Source organism: Atta colombica, unplaced genomic scaffold (assembly GCF_001594045.1).
Source record: "Atta colombica isolate Treedump-2 unplaced genomic scaffold, Acol1.0 scaffold243, whole genome shotgun sequence".
NCBI classification, from domain to species: Eukaryota; Metazoa; Arthropoda; class Insecta; order Hymenoptera; family Formicidae; genus Atta; species Atta colombica.
The window spans coordinates 242093-259892 of NW_017259342.1; the positions used below are offsets into that span (position 1 = coordinate 242093).

The 17800-nt window shown below is 37.1% G+C and overlaps 1 protein-coding gene across 16 annotated transcripts in view; it reads right to left on the minus strand.

Annotated features, from left to right (window-relative positions):
- The window catches only part of LOC108688864 (forkhead box protein P1), a 304708-nt gene that overhangs the window by 190713 nt on the left and 96195 nt on the right, over nt 1-17800 (minus strand). For 2 of the 16 annotated variants that reach the window (XM_018195385.1, XM_018195384.1), the window contains one exon: nt 11209-11262. The exons of 13 other annotated variants lie outside the window; for them this stretch is intronic. The gene's annotated coding sequence lies outside the window, so the exon portion shown is untranslated. Of the gene's footprint in view, nt 1-11208; nt 11672-17800 lie in introns of those variants that run through there. One more of the 16 variants, XM_018195383.1, reaches the window with a different exon arrangement.

The following is a 17800-nucleotide window of genomic DNA, read 5'->3' on the forward strand; positions in this document are numbered from 1 at the left end:
ATATAAATAAAAATAAATGACATATTACCTTTTGTTTACTATTTTTTAATATAATTTTTAATATTATAAACATGCTATTGTACAGAATACTTTTTGATATCGATGGCTTTGGTATAGCTTACTTTGGTACCTATTTCAAAACTTATGTCTGAGAGATCTGCGTGAACGTTAAAAAATTAAGAGAATTTTTTGGTATAGTTTGCTTTTATAAACATTAAAATCAGTTTAATAAATTTAATTTGAAGTTAAAGTTCAGAATTATATATTCAGCAATTCCTAATAATTATATATAAGTAATCTTATAGCATTTTTTAAAAATCTTATTTTAATATTTTATAATGAGTCTAAAGGCTCATAAACACTTAAGCGAATAAAACATTTAATTGCGATCGATGTAAATCGCGGAGTTTAAATCATCATTAATACGTTTAATCGGGTTTCCGCGATGCGAAATGTAATGTTTGTTTTCACCGCGAAATCAAATTGTAATAGTCCGCATCGACAGGAATGAAAATTGCAACGAACAAGGTGAATCGCGGATCCGACCGACTAGCAACAATTCTCGGCGTACGCGCGCCGCGCACTCGAAATCATTATGTCAAATCTACTTCATTTGCTCAACCCCGTTGCGTCCGTATACGATTGTGTATACACACATTCGTATTGCTAACTCCATTCTCTACGATTTTTACTTTCTCATTCTTCTTTTTATCTTAACGCTATATATGTATTTGAAAAAAAATGTAACAATTTTAATGCATTGCTAAATAAAAATAGAAAAAGAATTATATCTACTTTCAAATAACACAAATTTCGCCACTAGATCTTTATTGGATTATCAATTGTACGTAAAATTCACGAGTAAGGGTTTTCTTTCCCGAAATGACAATTTTTTCGACTGGTACCGCGAAAAGTGCAAACGATGGCGCAAATTTCGGCGCACGTTCCACCAGTCGATCGAGTTATGCGTAACAGAATTGAATTTACCAAGTGTAGAACATATAACGTAATAGCGCACAATGGTTCTGATAATTAGCAAATATGCAATACCTATGATTAGAGTAATAGTTTGGCAAATAGAATATTTTCATTTGACAGGTATGTGTTCTCTGTGACGTTTACGACGGGCTTGGTAGGCAACAAAGAGCTTGGTTTGCAAAATGAGGATCGAAAATCAAAGCCCACTTAATAATACGCTGATGAAATCATTCGCTCTCGTATAGCCGGGCATCGAAAATGTCAGACGTTGAGAGGTATTGCCCGTAATATATTTTTGATTAAGTGGCCGGAATAACGGTGATAAATAATAAAACGATGCACTTGTTTACGGGAAACCGCAATTGAATCAACGAGAGTACGTTCATGCGCATCTATGATATTGCGAAAAATCAAATGCCCGTCGATGCTTACACGAATTGTAATGATATGATGAATAATATGAGTGTGATTGATGATAGCTTTGCCAGGATCAAAAGACCAAAAATGATTTTGCTATTAAAGAAGGAAAACGCTCTTAATACAAAAGTTATAATTCAAAATTGAAAACTTCTTTATAATAAAGCTCTTAAAAAATTACAATAACTTTATTAAACAATTTTTAGAAAAGTAATCATAATTTTTTTTTTTTCAATGATGATAGTATCTCGATATTCCTCGGAGATGTTTTCTCATCCGGTACAATCACATGAGAAGAGAGAATTGGACAGAGGGAGGCGTGCAACTGCGTTGCAAAAGATTCGGATCTCAGTCCCTCGATTTCCGAAGCCTTCCCGAAATAATCTTCGCGGACGATACATCAGGCAACACGCTTGTGCGTGAGATGAGGCGGGGGTAGGTGAGACTTATATATGACAAATTCAACACGCTCCTTCCTGCCTTCCTTCCTTGCTGACACTTATGGCCCAAGGGCCACACACCGGGTATTATTATTTTCATTCCTTCCCGCATGTCTGTCTGTCTGTCGGTCTATCCGTCGACCCATACATCCGTTCCGTTCTTCCTTTCCACGTTTGTCTCTTCTGTCTGGCCGCACGCCTTCTCCCGCACCGCGGAAATCTCTTTTCGGATGCTTTCGAGGACTCCCCTGAAGCGAGCCTCTTCCCTCCCCCACACGCGAGATGGGGCTCTTAGTTTTTTGCGCGCGACACGTGACGGAAAGTCCTCGAGGCCGCCTTTGTTGCTGGAACGTTATCCCTCTTGTATCATGTTCTGCGAAATTCTTGTCGAGATTTTCAAGGATGGAAAGGAACACTTACATTATAATTATGTGCTGTGACGTGCGTCGCGACGATATGTTGAGAAATTGGTTACCGTGAAGAAGAGACTAATTAGATAAAGTAATATGTATGCATCTCATTCAAGATTCTTTATAACATTCTTTATAACAAAATTCTTTATAACATCATATACTCGTGCATCATAAAGCTTTTCGTATAAAATTGTTAGCTTCAATTAATTTCAGAATATTATCGCTATTGAATGATACAGTATTGCTATATACAAATTTTACGAATAAGAAAATATTCTTAATGTAACACAAATTTTTCTTACATTTTACGCTTTAATAATCGAATTATTGACTTGAAAGAAAAGAAAATTAAGCACGCTATCAAATTCAATCTTGAAATGATAAGAAATTTATAATTGTATGTATATATATATATCTTCATACTAAATAAAACATATAATAACTGCTTAAAAATTGAAATCACTTCACTTTCTATTATAAAACTGATTGCCAGAAGGTTCAAACTGACATAACGGACAGAATTTTTGAAGCTTGTCTCCATTATTCTAGCTTTTAAATGTATCTCTTAATCGTCACTAAGATGATCGTATAGCAATCAATCGAATGGCATATATTATAAATAATTATTACATTACACTTATATTATAAATAACTATTACAACAACCATTTGAAGAACAGTATGCAGTATCAATTACATTATCCACGCGATTATTATCAAATACAATATTAGAATCCAATTTGATAATAATTATCCGAGTACTTCATGTTATACTTGTAAAAATTCTGCTAAAAGGAAAAAAATCGCCAAGCTTCGTGTTTTGAATGCGCGGTACCTTATGGTCTTAAATCATATTACCTACGTGGCCCTTTTTACCCCTTCTCGTGTTATCTCCTGCGGGCTTGGGTTCGTTCTTATTTTATTTGTTTCGCTTATCCACCGCCGTTCTTGAGGCTCGCCGAGATTTCGCGGCAATTTACTTTATGCGCGTTACGTCGTTTTCCGCCCTCTCGCTTCCGCCCACTGTGGCGTACCTACCCTAACCATCTTTTCTCAAAGACTCACCCTCGCGATGTTCTTATGGAGCTCGACAGCGTCCGACACACACACACACACACACACACACAACACACACACGCGCGCGCGCGCGCGCCCGTCGCGTGTACGTGCAGACCATACACGACGTATTCGTTTCTATCGTCAAGGCGGCCCCGAGTGTTCTCTTCTACACTTATTTCGCGCTAATTCACCCCTCAAGACCGCTTACGCCTCCTACCACCGTCTACTGAACAGGTTAGCTTTTTTTTCTCACGTGCCGCGAAGCAGTTCTCGTTAAGCGGTTAAGGGGTGAACTCAGTAAAGAGGGGCTGTAAATTCATTGACTGGCGAAAATACCCCTTGGAATTCCCAGAAGCGTCTTTCGAGCAATTCCAGTGCTAGGCTTACTCGGGATCACGCCTAAATCGTGTAAAAATAAGAATTAGATCTCGCCTTCGTGAAATGTTTACAGATACATTTGCAATGACTAATAGACACAATTATTTACGATTAATCAATAAAATTAACGATAAACGCAGCATATTTTTCAAAGATTGTTTTAAATCTTCATATAAAACTTTTTAAAATATTTAACACATTTAATTTCTTAAGAAATAATTAACAACAATTATATGTTACATATCGAAGCAATTTAGAATAAAAATCAAATATAATTTATTATATCATTTGAGATTAAAATAATTGCGCCTACGATACTATATTTCGTTCAATAGAAATTTCAACCTTTGTACTTGGCAATTATTAGATACTGTATTATAAATACGAATTATAAATCTCTCACATTGTGGCAACAATCACTGCTGAAAGAAAGAAGACATCATCCGCGCCGAGATTTGCTAACTTTGAAATATGAAAATATTTTTGCTGAGTGATAGATGCGGATGAATGCGCAGGCGTTCTCGCGTCGTAAAAATAACACGCGATGAAAATTCGTCCAGAAAATTGCGCTCGGACGCGCTGGCGAATGATCAACGCAACGTCGAGGATCACTCCCTCTCGAAATACAACCACGTATATAATTATCAAACAAAATCTACAATCCGAGAAGAGAATCGAGGGTCGCGGCTGAGCATTACAAACGCATTTACATTTGGTACTTGACAAGAGCCAACAAAGGGGCCCGGGCTGCCGGAATGTTCACCGTAAATAAGCATTACGATATAATTTTCTGTCACAACAATGGCCGCCGGTGTTACAAAAGGTTTAGCCACGAGGCGGCCGTCGGGTACCACTGCGGACAATGAGAATGGCCGCGTTACGCCGTAAATTGATTTGCGAAAGCGTTCCTGAAAAAGCTCTCCGCGGAGAGAGGAGCCAGGCCCGCTATCGCCACCACCGCCGCCGTACGTGCCGCCAGGTTAGTGGGGTGGTGCGGGGGTGGCGCGAGCTTTTGAGCTTATACCACAAAAATTACGTCGCGGCAGGGATTGTATTTATGTTACATAATTACGCCACGCGCGACCGGTCGGATAGAGACCGCGGGAAGGGTGGTTGGCTGCGGCGTGGAACGACGGCGGGCGCGAGTCGGGGGAGATGGAGAGAGAGAAAAAAAACGGCTGGCCGAGGAAAAGTTTTTCGGCGGCTGGTCGGTCCGACCAGGCAACGCCATCCGGCTAATGAATAGAAATAATTCTCGCGCAATTGTGCTTTTCGGTAGTTTTCAATTAACAGCCGCTCCTGTCGCCGAACCGAGCCGAGCTGGGCCAAGCCGAGCCGAGCCGAACCGCCGCGAAACAAACGCCGAATGGCGCGACGCGCAGCACTGCTTTAAGTTTTTATGCCGCGCGAACGCGCCCCGCGGCTCGTAATTATAATTTTCTGTCAGGCGGAGAGTTAACACGCGCATATGCATGCGGAGATCGTTTTCTTTTTTCCCCTTCCCCTTTTCTCTTTCTCTCTTCGCATTTTCACTCTCGTATCCTTTGTTCTCTTTTTGGGAGTATACGGAAATATACTCCGATTTCTGAATACGCGCGCATTTCCCTGCAATGAATCGGTGGTTCTTTGTGTTCCGTAGACTCATAAGAGTGTATTATGACTTTCTCGTCTGGATTTTGGAAATTTTATTCGTACATTTAATTTTGTTCAAAATATTAACTTTAACGAAAAAATGTATGTTTTTTTTTGTTTTCTCATTCTATATAGTGGGAGTGTTTTCGACTTCATAAGATTATTTGACACAGAAAAATGTATATCAGTGTAATAAGACTGTGGGGATATCATAGGCGCGTATCTAAGATTATTTTTTAGGGAGGATTTTATCAATTCTTATTAATAAAAATAACATAAGTCAATTTTTTGTTTTAACGAATTGCTTTTCTGGATATTTTAGAACTCAGAATGTCTCTTTCTTGTTCTTGATTTTGAACAAGAAAAATATTAGATTTTTATCAATGATAACTTTTAATCAAAATTTTGGGAAGGGATTTGAACCCTCTAAATATTTCCATGGATGTGCTCATAGATTGTATATATAATATCAAATTATAATATAAATAATTATAATAATTATAATATTAAATTTTTGCTTACGATATGCATAAAAATATAAAATAATAATATAGAACATATCGAAATATATCATATTCTAATTGCATGATTAGGAAGACAAGTGTCACATGTGTAATAAAACAGATAAAAATTCACAGAAACTGTTAATCACGAAAAAATCAGACATCATAGTTACGCCTGTAATGTCTCAACTTCAACCAAGTTGTAACCAATCCTAAATCCGTGTATATATTTCGTAGCCACCGGAATCTCTTCGTGACTGTCGCCACGCAAAATCCCGCAAAATAAATCGCGCTTTTCGTCCGGTGATCCCTGGTAATATTTGTCTTTCATCGGGCCATTTTACAAGATTCCCTATCTACTCGACTTTCTAGGCAAGAAAGATGAAATCGGAGGCGGCCGTAGGCGCACTCGGACACGCACTCACGTCGTACGACGGGATTTGAAAAGGGATGCCCTCGTGATTCTCTGACTCGTCGACTGGGATGAGTAAGTTGGTAGGAGGATACGGACGGGGTTCCCGTGGGATAAAACGGGTTATCGGATGCGAAACTCGCTGCGTGGAAATGTAAAGGCACCTTGACAAATCGGTTTCTATTACCGGACAGCGACACGCTCGCGCCGGGGTTGTCTTTTTATATATTGATGGCATTATTTCGCACATCCATCGTACTCCATAGCTTCCTCAGGGCGCAATAAACTCTTGATATGTGCAAACAATATTTGTACAGAAATGCATTACTTCAATTTAATATTTTATTTATACGAGAAGAAAAAAAATACGAATATCAACCTTTGATATTTTATTAATTTAATCAACATAGAAAGAACAATTTTACTAAAGTATCTTAAAATTTAGCTGGACATACAGATCTAAAAATTTTATTAAGTTAGATTATACGTCAGATTATACGTAGAAATCTTAAGCATGATAAGCAATGCTACAAAAAGTGTTGACATTTTGAGTAATCAGTTTGAGTGTCCTACATAATTATTAATGATCTAATAAAATTATTTTCAAATTTGTATCTAGCTAAGTTCTTAGATATTTCAACAAAATCATCCTTCAGTGTTCTAATAACTATTTAAAATTTAATAAATTAGAAAAAATTAATATATTACCCAGACTTTTAATTAACTACATCATAATAAAAAAATAAAAGCTTAGTCATTCATACGTATATTTCGAAAATATTATTAATAATAGCGCATATTCACATTTCTTTTACGTTTTATTTTGCATGTTTTACTTAGTAAATTTGCATAAATGACGTTCTACTGAAATTATGAATCAATTCTTCTTGAATTTTCTTGACACTGACATTACCTTTTACATTATACACACGTCACACATGCATAACGATGCAAAATTTACCTTTGATTTACAATTAAGATTGTTCGTTACTTTTGTTACAGTTAATAGAACGATTGACCATGGAATTCCCAGCGCATCTCTGCCCTCTGACACAATATAATCGGTGCGTAATCATCCCATTGTTTGCCGAGAAATTAAATGGACAGTACATTCGCGTTACTGAAGTGCTCGCAAACGATTGTCACAATGTCCGATAATAGCATTTATTACTGCTATTCGCATTTTTGTTTAACCAGACGTTGATCATAGGCAGCCAGGTTATATCTTGATCGTTTGAAATGCTCCCGCGCAATCGATTAATCCATCACCGACGGAATCAATTTTATTACGACTTCTAATTTGTAATCAATCATAATGGATTTAGAATTCAAAATGTTAAATCTCATTTAACAGCTTGAAAAATTGTAATATTAAAAGATACAATATATAAAATAAAATAATATAAAAATGTTCCTGTATAAATGGCCTATTCTTATCTTTTGTAAAAAAAATCTAACAAAGATAGACCTAATAAATAATATAATATCAAATTAAACGGTTCTAATTAAACTCTATTGTAAGCAGAGTGATCACTTAAAAAAATTATCTATGTTAGAGAACGAAGAGATGTATATAATTTTTACGAAATAAAATAAATCTTTCGATATAATCAAAGTTGTAGCGTCTGTTCTAATGAGTACAACGATGGCATAAATTTTTTTACAAATTATATAAGTCATTTCGATTTGAAGTTTTGCGGGACATCCTTTGGTGTTATAAAAATAATGACGGATAAACATTAATTTTGTTCTATAAATTAATATAAATACATGTGTGTGTGTGTGTGTGTGTGTGTGTGTGTGTGTGTGTGTATTATTCTATGCCATTTTCGAAATCAATTTCCTGTTATAGTCTATCTTTTTGTTTTTAATTCTTCTTCAATATTATACATATCGAGGTATATTAAATAACTAATATAATATCTTTCACCAATGATATTAAAACGATTTATGTTGTATTATATAATATATTATACGATGCATATTATGAAATAAATGGCCAATATTTTTTTATGTTTCAAGCAACGCGCATTTTCTTGTTAATAGAAAAGAAAATATATTAAAATAAGATACGAAAAAACATATTACGATTGCAAATGCGTATAAATAAGGAAGTCAATTATAGATACCGAGATCGGTGGGGAATTGTTATATAATACTGTTGTACCGAGCCGCTTTTTTCACGTTGTATAAAATATTTATTTATAATTAGTACAAAGGAGAACGAGTGCACGAATTATTTTCAACCGCGTGATCGTCCGCGCGCAAGCTACAAAAGTGAATAAATAATGTAAAAATGTTAATTGTCGTCAGCACTTGGTGTCACTGCGAGAACAAAGGACAAAGGTATAATGATATATCGGCGGTATATATTATTATCAGTTTCAGGAAAACGCAAATTTCCCGGAGGCGGGAAAGCTCCCAGCCGCTCTACGCTTTTAAAAATAAATTCGAACGAAAGAAATATCAATTAACACGCTCAATAACGCAAGCAATATCCCGAGCGTTCATCCGAAACCACCCTCTATGCGGTTAGTACGCAGGCAGGCAGGAACGCGCTGCACCCATTCATATACAAGAGGATAAAGCCCCCACTCGGTCGACAGCAAATAATTAGTATCTTAGTAATATCGGGAATGCGTTTAATGTTGGCAACTAACTTGGCTACTTGATTAAATAGAGCAAATGAAATGAAACTATTTGACCGTATATCGAATTACAGTGTAACTAGTTGTAATTATACAAATTAAATGCGAAATTATATCATTCTTATAACAAGTGTCTTGAAAAGCAACAAAACAAAAAGATAAATAAAATATCAAAAATAAATTTTATAAAAATAAAATTTATATATAGAATACGTTTTAATACATGCTATTATTATGTATATGTACTTGCTCTGAACTTCGATTATATACATCAATGTTTGTGTCAAAAAAACAAACTTCGATTACATTAACGTTTATGTATAAAATTCTAACAAATAGTTCCAAACAATATCGTATGTTTGCATAAATAATTAAATTTCACTTGTATGAATAATTTTTTCAACGTTATTATTTAGTCATTTTTTTCAAGCACAACAAAAACAATTAAATAGAACGATATATAAAATATTCTACGATGAGGCACATATTTTTTATGCATAATTTTATATTTTATTTATATTCTTCCCATATTTATTTCACAGAATTTCCCCGAAAATGTTTATTTAAATTATATGCAAGGTGATTAGTAGAGGAAGAGAAGAGAAAGCATAAGAGTGGCTCGTGTGTGGTAGAAATTAATTGGCAGAAACATCTTTTGTGGAGAAAAACTATCAGTACATCTGCTTTTCTAGAACAATCAGGCATCCTCTTTATTTGCGAGCCAAGCAGAAAAAATATGCAGTATGCAACGTAACGGACTAACTTCCGGCTGCACCATCCGCTTACGCATTACCATCGATAACCCAGATAATTATAATTTCAGTTACGTTTTAATTAGCTCGAATGCTAATGTACTGCATGAGCAAGTAGCCAACGAATACTGAAATGTTGATCCAGAAACGAGTCAAATGTATTCTTGTAGTAGCCTGACATGCATCGCATGTCCTATAAGTAACATAATAGGTATGTTGAAACAAATGAATGACGAAAAGAATTAACTCAGTTGAGTCATTCATATAAGCAGTCTTTACTTTTGAATATTACATATTCCAAGAAGTGCAAATTATGCATATATTGCATAGTGATCAACTCTCCAGCAAACGTTGTGGATAAAAAATTAAATTGTTTCACTAGAAAAAGTACCATATATATTTTTATGCAAATCATTTTCTTGATTTTTTGGAAAATAAAAAATGCTGCTATTCGTGTATAAACTAAAATTACAAATTTATTTATAAATAAGATCATCTTCCTTCCGATAGTTTTTATAATTTATATTGGTTTATACGAATATGCGTATAAAGTATTTTTAAATTTTAATGATTTTTGTTTGCAAAATAATGCCGTTGATTCGACGCGAAAACGATAATTCTAAAGGTCTCGGTGGAAAAAAGATCCTTCGGGAAACGACGACGTAAAATACGCGGCGCGAATAGAGAGGGTTGAAAGGAGCAGCACGTGGGATCCGAGGGTGCGTTTTCCTCCCCTTTGCTTTAGGGAATGAACGAGACATCGATAATCGTGTTTGTTGTACGACTGCCGATACGAAACTTCAGGAATACCGCTCAGCCGAGAAGCAAGGGAGGTTTACGACTTAAGAAGTATTATGTCACCCGAATATTCGGATGGTATCCTTCTTACCCTCGACTCACCCAAATCGTGATTCCTTATATGCAACGGGGGGTTGTACGCCAAAATTTTGACAACGCTCGTCGTCAACACTCATAACGTTTTAGGGTCGTCGCATATGAAGGGTGATCTCTGATCGCGAGTTTACGAAGACTGGAAGAACTTTGGGTTTCGTCGCGTCGCGCGACGAAAGTTTTAATATTTGTTGTTTAAATATTCAGAAGGAGTCGCGACATCGATCTAAAACTGACAATAGAGCTATCGATTCTGTTTTAGATATTCAAATCAATGCGTTTTAACTATCTATCGGCTCGAATTTAGTTTTTTTTGCAAGATTCATAATCTCGAAAACTATAGGATTATTTCATAAAATGAAAATCTCTATTAATATGATTCAGAATATATATCAAAATGGAACTTTAGTTCTGTTTGCACGAAGTTCTATGTATGTATACCCCACATTATTTAATGTCATACTTAAATTGAATTAGTGCAATCTACTTTTATGTAAATCTCATGTAGTTGATCCGCAATCTTATAAATTTTTTATCATAATTAAAAGGACATACGTGTCTCGTCTAAAATCATTAATTTCCAAATATATGCTTAATAAGAAAGCAAGTAATAAAACTTTACGCATTCTAAGTTGCGAAAGATCTTAGTATTATGCACATCAACTACGAAAAGTACTCTGACTCACATCAACAAGCCACGTCACTGTGTCTCAGAAGCCAGGGAAGTATACACCACTGACCTAAAACAAAAATTAAATCATCGTAATCATCAAGTAATAAATTAAATATGTACATAAAAATTAATCGTATAGTTAATTATTATTTTTCATCATTATATATAAAGTATCATTTCTACTTTATGGCGATTTATTATTTTTTTCAAGTATTTTTATTACACATGATTTTTTACAAACACACATTTATTAAAATAACACAAAGATGCAACTAAAAATTTATATAGAAGCCGTATATAAATTAAAGATTCACATATATCTTTTCACTTTTCAAGATTATAATTTTGAATAGATATATTCTGAATAAATAAAATATTGAAAGAGTACAACGCGCCCCTAATCTCTTCAACGTCTCTCACAACGACAAGCCAGCCGATGAAATGAGTTCATTCCGCCAGTGAGAAGAACAATACTCTGCGTTTGAGACTATCAATTCCATTCGGAGCCATTACGACGTATTCTTCGACTCCGTTAATTAACAAACTCGAAAAGTACTGCGTAGAAAGTCCCGTTCGTCTCGGAACGTCAACGAAAGAGTGGTACGAGTCCATCACGCATCGGGCAGGGGTGGCGGCGAGCGTAGGACGGAAGCGCGCGCGTATAAAGGGTCGGTGTCTGGCCAGACGGGCAGAAATGAAGCAGCAAGGGTTTTGTTTGTCCGGCTGTCCACCCCTTTCCTTCCTCCGTTCAGGCCCTACTCCTCCTCCCACCAGCCCCGCATAACCGTGGCTTCGCTCTGCGAGCCCCGTGGCACCCTTCAGTCCCCCTTCTTCATCATCTCCTCCCACGAAGCTTCATCTCTCCCGGCAACCCCTCCTTATACCGTCCACCTCCCCCGGCCATGTAACAATGCACGTGTGTACACTGTGTTTGCCCACATCCTCCCGCATATATCTTCGCGAGCTATAATATTGATTACTTCGGGCGAATTTCAGGCCGAGCGGCGCGAGTTGAGACCATTTCTCCAACTCGAACCGCCACGCCGCGCCGTGCCGACAACCCCCTATATGAACCACCCGCGCGGCGCGCAGCCTTCAAGTCAATCTCTCGTTGTCGACGCTGCCACCCCCTCCCCCCCCCCCCCCTCCCCAAACCTCTACGTTCGACGTCGCAATGCAGCTTTTCGCTTTTACACTCGACGATTTGCCCTCGATCTCAGTTTGTTACTGCATCTTAAATCAAACTGAAGTATCATTTTCAAGGATGTCCATTTTCTTATCGCAAAAGTATTACATCTGTTAAGTAATTTAAAAAGAAAGTCAAATTCATAAGAGAAGTAACAATACAATTAATGTCTATACTCTTACACATAAATTTTACATGAGTTACACACAAATTTTTAAATATTTCTACAGTTAATATATTAGAATTATTAATATAATTATTATTTTATATTATATCTTTTATATTATTCATCGCGTTTTAACATTCATTTTTATCTAATATGAATCAAATTTTTTTTTAGAGATTTCTTAAATTAATTTCTTTATTCATCAAATCAATTCTATATGTGAATAAGCTCAACAAATTTCATATATTATTTTTTTTAAATATAATATGTATATTGTTTTAAAAAAATTAAAAAACATTCTGCATCATAATCAGCGCAAACATAATGTCGATGTAATAATTTTCACAATAGCGTGACATTTAAAAAAATTGTAATATCTTTGCCGCATGGCATTTACAAAATCTTCTTGTCACAATATAAAATTAAATACTATAGTAAAAACTCATATAATTAAAAAAGCATAATTAGTTTTCTCTCTCAATATTTTTCCTCCCATCACACAACCCCTTAAGCGGCCAATAAAAATCGCCAATCCCCTACCACACAGTGCCGAGTGAGCTTTCAAATGCAACGCATATTAAAAGCGCGAGCGCATGAAAAAGTATAAACGAAAAGCGCAACAATACCAAAAAAGCGTTATAACTATTGCGCGTAATGTTGGACTTTGAAAGAGCCATCGTTCCGTTCCGGCAAATACTGTGCGACTTAAATTGCGTCACGATCCTTCCCGAGCTATCCCGTGAACATTTAATTCCATTCGCGAACCACCCTCCGTTCCGCCCGTCCTTCCGCTCACCCCGTCGGCTCTTCCTGTCTCCCGGCTTGCATCAGCACCAAGTCCGTATGTCGCGAATCGAAGTACAAAGAAGCAATAGTAGAAATAAGATAATTGCTATTACAATCGCAATTTCATCCAGGACGACGGAACCTTGGTGGTAAAGGGACGCGAGGTGGAGTGCGAGAGCGGAACGAGAGAAGGGGCGGAGAAGGACGACTGCCGCAGAGAGCTGAACTACAAAGTACGTTAATGTCGTGCTCACACCCCCGTGCACCCCCCGCCATTCCGATGCCGCAGACAGTTTGTTGTCGAAGCTTCGGGGATTACACAAATGAGGTTGTTCAGCGGGAGAAATGTACATTCCGCTACAAAGCCGGTCCGCGCGCGCCGTGTGCCACGCCACGCACGGAATTAAAAACCGGGGTGGAAGAGCGAAGGTGAAAAGTGCCGCTCTCTACCGCGATCCTCCCGGCTACCCCGCGCCCGCGCCGCGGACAATATTTTCTTTGCTGAAAGCCGGCGCGCCGTAGAATGGATTTTCATCGGCGTTTGAGCCCTTCAAGAACGGAATTCGTTTTTATCGGATACGCGCTCTCGCATCGGAATATCGCCGCAACGACTGGTGTAGTTTTTAAAAATAGCATCCTTCGACCTCGATCGTCGCCGTCAGCGGCTTGAACATATTGCAGACGCGTTGACACGCGTCACTAAATCTCTACGATACTGGAATACTCTAGCGAATCGGACGCGTCCTGTCGCATCCGACATCGCATCGGCTTTAAATGTCTCGGAGAAAAAAAACGTCCTTTCTCTTCACACTTCTTATTGATTAACAATATTGATACATATGTACTATTATTAATACGGCTCATTAAATTAGATTTTCCTTATCTGATTTAATATGTATAATCGATCGTTCTTAGAAAATTAATTTATGTAACATCACTTATTCAAATGTTTTATATTAAAATTATATAAAATATTGTACGATTTTAAAATAAGAATTTCATAATTCAATATTTGTAGTAATATTTAATTAAAAAGTGATACTTTAATGCATTAGAAATCTATAAAGAATTGCAGCAAGTAATTTTAAAACAGAGAACCTATATATTTATTTTTTACTTTATATTATAATTATGTCAAATTTTATAAATTTATCTATTCGTCTTATATCGTTTGCCTTATACTATTGATGAAAAGTAATTGAGGTACATTGTATCAAGAACAAGTTACAATCATATAAAAATAAGCTTTACATTAATTATACATCCACACCTTAAAAAATCCGCGCTTACAAATATTAAATGTTAATAAACATATTAACATTTTCAAAATGGAGTCTTGAGAGCTTAAAATTTTTTTGACTTGTCTAAACAAATAATAGTGAAATTCTTCATAAAGTTCGCCTCTGCTTCAGGAAGGAACAGAACGCGGCAGCCAAACGCGATAGTGACGTCGGCGGAAACTAGTTAAGTCGGAGGCCGGCGCGGTGTGGCGTAGTCCGAGGGGGTTGTAACGGAGACGGCTCTCGTGCCAGCGCACCATAGGGATTGGGGGATAGTAATTGTATACGTACTGGGAGAATGGCAAGGTAAACAAAACTATGTAAGATTGCCCCATTAATATACATATCTCTCGGTTCAGCCAGGCCGTGAGAGAGCCAACCGTCTCTGAGCTGCCGATGGGGTGGGTAGTCTTGGCCTCAGACTTTGGGGTTAGGCCCGCTCAAGAGCAAGTAGGGTACACAATGGATATTGAGACCATAATTTACGGCTGATTGTTAGCCCCGCGATCTATGGATTCTTGCGTCTCGCCGCGCACCACCGTACGCCTTCTAACAACTCTCGCTTCCATGTAGAATTTGTATTAGGCTCGTAATAAGTATGGGATACGTGTGCACCAGGCGGAAGCGGAGGCATTAGAGGAATCCTGCGGGAGCGATCGGTATGAGTATATGAAAGACGCCACAGGATCGTAACGCTTATCATCTTACGGATTTTCTATATTAACCGTACTATTGGAAAAATATGTATTGTATAATATATGGAAAACTATGCCCGATAATAGTACCGAGCATTTCCTTAAGTAAATATCACACTAATGATGTTAAAATCGACATATAAATACTTCTTAGAGGATAATTAATATTATTTTCGTATGTTTTATAATTTAATATACTTTAAATAATTTTGCATTCTTTTTAAATCAAATGTTATAATATGCTTTTTACGTAAATAATTTATGTCGTGTATATTTAAAAACAATAAATGAGCCAATAAATTGCAATATTAGGTAAAGTGAAATCATGTAGTGTCTTTGAAATTATTTGCGAGTCGTAAGACGTAATTGGCCAAAGTTCGAGAAGGAGCGTTTTCACGTGTGAGGTCAGTTATTCTCTGCTTACTCAACTGGCTTTGCAACAAGAACGACGTCATAAATTAATTACGAGGGTCAAATTCACAACTGGGTTCCATGGATTGGATTGGAGGGGGCGAATGTCTTACTAGTTTCACTAGTAGCTTGAGGGACCGTGTAAGGAGGAGACGATGTTTGGTCTTCCTTACAAGGGGTCGACCAGCCAGCCGACCAACCTGCCTGCCACTTACCGAAGGATAATAACGTAGTAATCCCGCCATGAGACACGGATGAAGTCCTTAATAACCCCATAAACTCAAGATATATCTTGCATATCAATATACCAGAACAAGCATGCATACCGCTACAACACATACATCGGCGTTATCTCTCGTTAATTAAACAAACGATTCACGTCAAATTCTCTCACAATCGAAAGATATCGCAGGAACGTTAAAAGCATTATTTAAGCTATTAATTACAGCCGGTTAAGTGGTAAATGCTTTCGTCAATATTCCAATCGGAATTAATCACGAAATGGATAATTAGGCAAATTTTTAATATTTCTCCTTTATGCATATGTAAAACGAGGTTTGGCGTTTGACATTTTGTTACAAGTACTATCAAGTTAACAAACCGTTGCATATAGATTTGTAATTTAGTTATGAAATTCATCGAATAAATATGCATAGAAATAAATATGGCTCGGCGCATAAATTTTATACATCGGGCTGTTAAAAATCCCTGGGATGATCAAAATCTGTTTTCTGCGCATCTACGATATCGAGGACAACGAGAGCGATCGATAATTAATAAGTCAATTGTCGGCACGAGTCGGTATTTCATATCTGAGGGCGAGCGCGCGTTACATTTTTCCGCATTCTCGTGAACGAAACTATCGAGGAAAAATGATACGGCGATTCCAGGAAAAATCGCAGCCCGCGGCGCGCGCCGCGCCGCGCCGCGCTTGTCAATTTTGCACCTTTCAATTCGATTTGGAAAGTATCGCGGGGAAATAGTATCGAAATATCGTTTATACGTCTCTCTAAATCGGGCACTTCGTATCGAGCTTGTTGAGGTCGGTTGCATTCCTATCGCGCTATGCAACGTAACATGAATTTGCAGGAATTCACGATATAATCACAAATTAATTACGACGGCTTTATTGAAGTTCGCGGCGATTTTTGAAAATTTCCGGAAATTACGGAAGGTCGATCTGAAATTGGAATTCGCGATGCGCATGCTGCCCGCTGCAAATTTGTGTAAGTAATGTAGTTCATTTAACGTAAAGTGCAAATCCATCTGAAAAAGAGGCCCGCTCGCGAAACATCGTTCTCTATTAAATTTGTTGCATAACGTTAATAATTAAAAAAGCAGGAAATTGAAAACAATCATGATTTATTGATAAATAAGAGACCCATTTAAGACAAGAGGAAAATAAAATGAGATAAAAATTACACGAATGAATTGTATTAACAATATACATACACACACACACACACACACACACACACACACACACACACACACACACACACACACGCGCACATATATATATTCGTTTATTTTTATTTATTTATTTATTTATTTATGTTATATAAACAGCTAGTTTATAAAATAAAACACAAGGTGATTATTTCAGATCTTAAAAATACCTTTGCGAGATACGCAGCTAACATCGCGAGGACAAGTTTTCCCCAAGGACAGTTTCTACGTCTGTCAAGATGCAACAAAAAGTGAGGACGAAGGGCTGCTGTAGCAAGCTGTTTTCTCGGCCGATGGCGGACAGATGACGGTAGAGCGGAGGAATTTAACAAATGGTCATTCGGTCGTTGCCACAAAACGCACCTACTTGAGATGCGGAGGATCTATGACTACCATTTCTCACCGACGATTTGCGGCCGGAGCAATACCCTAAGCGGGCTGAACATAAGAACTGTTGAGACACCCGAGAAGGACTTCCTGAGCAGGTTGATTACCGTCACGAGGTAGTCTTACCGAAATGGCGAAACATAACGAAGAACTTCCTCGCCTCAAGGAAATCGTAAATCATTGTGTATATATTATATAATAGATGATAAACTGATCTTGTAATATAAATAATTAATATATTTAAA